General features: G+C 35.4%; 1 pseudogene; it reads right to left on the bottom strand.

Moving 5' to 3' along the window:
- Positions 1–2,985: 2,985 nt before the first annotated feature.
- Positions 2,986–3,096, bottom strand: LOC150103556 (U2 spliceosomal RNA; annotated as a pseudogene).
- Between the last annotated feature and the right edge of the window lie 2,106 nt (positions 3,097–5,202).

Raw genomic sequence — 5,202 nt, forward strand, 5'->3', positions numbered from 1 at the left:
TTCTATATGATCTAAAATAAGTTGATTAAGTTCTTGCTGAATACTACTGTCTTCTAATAATACTGGATTGCATCTCCAGAGACCAGAGCCATGAAATGAATCGCATGGTCATAACTACAGCAGAATGGTCCGAAATTTTTTGTAATTGGCTAGAATTGTCTATGGCTGTTTGGCTTAGAAAGGGTATGAGGTTATGGGAGATATAGAAACGGTCCAGTCTGGAGTTAACACCCCTGCTAGAACTCCAAGTTGTGGCCTTGTGTTCCGGGTAAAGGATAGACCAACTGTCTGAAAGATTTAATTCAGTGCAAACTTCACCTAATTGGTGTTTCCCAGTATCACCCTGATTGGGATCACCTCCTGCCTTGTCGAAACGAGTATCCATGACAAAATTAAAGTCTCCACCCATGATGATTTCAAACTCTCCCACTAAGTACGGATAGACTGTTCAGGAAGATTTTCCTTTCTTTCTTATCATTTGGAGCATAGAGATTTACAAGTTTAATGGAAAAATTGTTGATTTTTGTGTGTACTGAAATGATTCTCCCTTCTTGATCTCTTCTGGAGAAAAGAATTTGACCCTTGAAATTAGAATTGATTAGTATGCCAACCCCTCTGCTTCTATTAGTGCCAAAACTCCAAAAGGATTTGATCTTGAATTTCTTCTCTATATTTTTTATGGCCTGTAATTTGTTTATAAAAGTCTCCTGCAAAAAGATTACGTCCCAAACACGAACGGACATGATATTATTTAACCACTGTTGTTTATGCAGACTATTGAACCCTTGAATGTTTAAAGTGACAATCTTTAATGGTAGATCCATTACTGTCGCTTGGAAGAGGGTGGTTTATTTTTAGACTTTTTGTTAGCTTTTCCTTTATGTTCAGTAACTTGTGAGTTGTCAGCATCCGTACTACGGGAACTAGAACTAGAGCGTGATCTTTTACCATTAGCATTACTGGCGGTGTCAGCAGAGACATTTGTATGAATGACTGTTTCATTCTGGACTGTTTCTGGTTCAATATCCTCCCTTGCTGATTTTGAACCAATGAATTCGCACGAGGGATGGTCTTCAAAGGATCCTCTACTTTCATCATCAACGATATATAAATCTTTGGAATCGACCGATCCGTCACAATCAACGGGTAAGTTATCAGAGAAGGAGCCATCATCTAAGGCTACGTTCTCCCTTGGACTGTCTGTGTTAATAACGGCAAAGTCCATAAGAGAATCATCGCCCATCATGCTAGATTTAGGAGTGTCAATTACCGCATCGTTTGTAAAAGAGGGAAGACTTTGATCTACTTCTTGATTAATGACTGCTTCAGTATCTATTGAAGGGATAGGACAACTTTCTTTTTCGACAGCACTATTTTCATTCACGCAGATATCTCGAGAAGGGGTGGGTGCCCCTTCGATCTTTTCCACAGGGCTCTTGTCAGTAGCTGGAGTTGTAGGAAGAGGTGGAAAGTCCTCTAATGATGCAGTAGGTGGAATGGTTGTTGGGCACTGAAACCTTCTGTGAGACAGGTCACCACATGGGGTGCATGGAGCAAAGCAATTTGGCTGGGAATGGCCAACTGTATTACAATTCCCACATCTATTTGCGGGGCAATCTCTTGCAATGTGGCCGCCAGTACATCTGGTGCACAGTCTGGCCATACCGGAGTAGTTCACCATTATATATATAGTGACCTTTAATTTGTATAAAGTTTGGAACTGGTTTTGACATATGTATTTTAACGTGTATCTTGTCACCCTGTATGATGGAAGGGTACTTGACAAAACCGGGACGAACTATACCAACAACGTTGCCATATTCTTGAAATGTTGCTTTAATAGTTGCATCGTCAATTTCCGCGGGGAGTTTCCGTAGGTAAACAAATTTAAATCCCAAGGAACCCACAGTAGTAGGTATAATGGTTTCATCATTTAACTTTATCCCAGTTTCCAAAAGCTTTTCTTTTGTCGCATAATATTTAATTGTGACCTCAAACAAACCTTTTTGGTAATCCCAACAGTTAATATTGGTAACATTGTCTAAACCAGCAACATTTACAATGGCATCAGCAAAATCTTCAGGTTTAACTGCTTTTTTCAGTGTAAACCGTACTGTTAATGATCTTGCAAGTCTTTCGTTGGGCATCTTGCCAGAGAGATATACATATACATACATATACATATACATACACATACATACAGGATGTTAAAGGAAGAACTAAATGAGTGTAGGACAGTTCACACCTTATATACATACAGGATGTTAAAGGAAGAACTAAATGAGTGTAGGACAGTTCACACCTTATATATACATACAGGATGTTAAAGGAAGAACTAAATGAGTGTAGGACAGTTCACACCTTATATAGGTGGAAGGTGGTGGAACTGAAACTGTTACGGGGGAATTGCGAGGAAGTCCCTCTAGCTCTTAACCTGTGGGTCCCCTGTCCTGATGTGTATATATATACATACATACATACAGGATGTTAAAGGAAGAACTAAATGAGTGTAGGACAGTTCACACCTTATATATATATATATATATATATATATATATATATATATATATATATATATATATATATATATATATATATATATATATATATATATATATATATAGGTGGAAGGTGGTGGAACTGAAACTGTTACGGGGGAATTGCGAGGAAGTCCCTCTAGCTCTTAACCTGTGGGTCCTCCCCTGTCCTGATGTGTATGACCACCACTGGTCTTCTTTGCGGGTGAAGCCTGCCGGCTACCTCTGACACTAAAGTGTACAGAGGGGACAGTGAATCTACAGGCTGATAGGCCTGTGCAACGAGTGGACAAACACTCACCTCTGAAAAAGAATTAGAGTTTGTTCTTACCCCAGTCCGGGGTTTTCGTCTTTACTAGACCTTGTACGTATTGTTCTAAGAACAGATACTACAATTTGGTATTAGCGCAGCAGCTTATAATATATCCAGGCCCCCCAAAGGGAACCCTATAGATATCCAAGCCGCTAACGCTAATAGAACTTTAGCAACTATAATAAACTATGAGCTGATAAGAACAGATACTACACTTTGATCTTAGCCAAAAGGCCGAGAAGCTATCTATATAAGATGTCATAATATTATATAACAGGAATATAATATAATATATAATATAATAAATATTATATAACAGGAATATAATATAATATATAACAGGAATATAATATAATATATAATATAATAAATATAATATAACATAACATAACACAAAAATCGCAATCAGAGTGATCTATTTTTAATTAGATTTATCTAATAAAATTAAAGGAGTATAAGTTATTACTAATAAATTTATGTAATGAACAATTTATTTATTAAAATGGTATTTATTTCTTAATAAAATATTACTTTCTATCGTATTTTATAAATAAAAATGCTCTTAACTTAGATATTAAATTTTAAGTAGAATAAAGATACGCCTTCGGTGATGCCGTTTATTATTCTTTTACCTCAGTTTAGCTTTCGATTATATCGATAATTGTCGCTAGGAGTTTACATATTTTAAAAGCAGTAGTTTTTTAATGTTTTATGAGAATAGAATTTTAAGTGTTTAGCCTTAATGTTTTTTTGGAATATGCTTTACAAACCTTCCTAGAAAGATTTAATTTAATCTTCTTTTTACCCAAATTCAGCGTGCTTTTTTTCTCACATTCCAAACTTCTTACTTCATCGTTTCTGTACTATTCACATATTTTGAATTTTATATATTTTATTTCAAAATCTCTCCTTTCACGCACTAAGTAAATAAATGTTTGGGATGCGCAGATTAACGAAAATATTTATTCGATATCTGACTTTTTAAATTACGGAATAATTCTACACATCGATGAGACTTAACGGCACTGTATCAGAAATCTGGGCTAACAGAATGCTTCCAATTTTTATTATTTGTATTTTCGAATTGCATTTCGTAGGTTTTTAAATCCGCTTTCTTGAAAAGATTTAACACGGTAAGTTTCTGGGAGGAAAAACCTTGCAAAATTCGACCTGAGATTGGTAGGCTTAGCCTTATTCGAAAAAAGGCAAGGACAATTCCTCTCTTTGCTATGTGGGATTTCAGTGTGCAAGTTTGAAAGCTAGTGACGTGCACAAAAGAAAAAACCTTCCATAATCATGAGCCGCAAATGATGCACTAAGGGAGAACTTAATTATCCCCCTCAAAACTCGTTGATAATATTATGGGACTTTAAAATGCAGACATCTTTAACACAATATGGCAGACATCACTGATGCGGCAATACAAGGGGATAGCAGAGTAGGAAAACGTGCATGAAAAATTGACAACGTATATGGATCTGGAGATTGACAACCACCGACTTTGAATCTAGAAAGCAACAACAGTTCCAGTTGTCATAGGAGCGCTAGGAGCAACATCAAGACCATTTATGAAACATTTGGAAGCGTTAAGCCTCCTAGATATAACACCATATCAACTCCAGAGAGCCACACGTTTAGGAACATTCCACATTTTACGACTGGACTGCACTAATTCGCCAGTCAAAGATTTCATCATTCTATTTCACATTTCTTTCATTCTTTGACTACTGACTCTTTTAACTGAATATAATAATAAAATTAGAATTAGGTTCGTTTCAAGGAAGTCCGAAATGTTCCAGGAAGAAATAAATGCTATCCACGGTCGTTTGTTAATAACTTAATGAGGGGAACAGTTCATGCCATTTTATAATTTCGGTGTTGATTTGTTGTTAACGAACGAATGGAATAAAAATAAATCTGAAAGGAAACTAATTCCCCGCCTTGCGAAAAATAGTGAAATAAAGAAATGACTTCAATCTTCGGTGAAATGTTTAGGGTTTGGTCAGCAAATGAGTGAAGTCACATGAATTTGATAAGAAATATTTATGATGATTACGCAATGTTCACATGGAATGAATTAATGGCACACATTGTTGGTGAAGATAGGTTTGTATTTTTAAAATTACAGACTTAATAAACAGAGTTACAAAACTAAAATAATTTAAAGATGTTTAAAGATGTAAAGATTAAAGATTTAAGATTTAAAGATGTACATGTTAGATGCAAGTTAAGAAGACTTTCTCGAAGTTAAAATATTCTTAATAATACATAAAATGAAATAATTCTTTTTATGCAGATGAAACAAATTCGGCACCAAACTCTTTATGCGATTAGAATTTGATTTTTGATCTT

This window comes from Typopeltis vanoorti, chromosome 9 (assembly GCF_054136105.1).
Source record: "Typopeltis vanoorti isolate ZY-2024b chromosome 9, IOZ_Tvanoo_1.0, whole genome shotgun sequence".
NCBI classification, from domain to species: domain Eukaryota; kingdom Metazoa; phylum Arthropoda; class Arachnida; order Uropygi; family Thelyphonidae; genus Typopeltis; species Typopeltis vanoorti.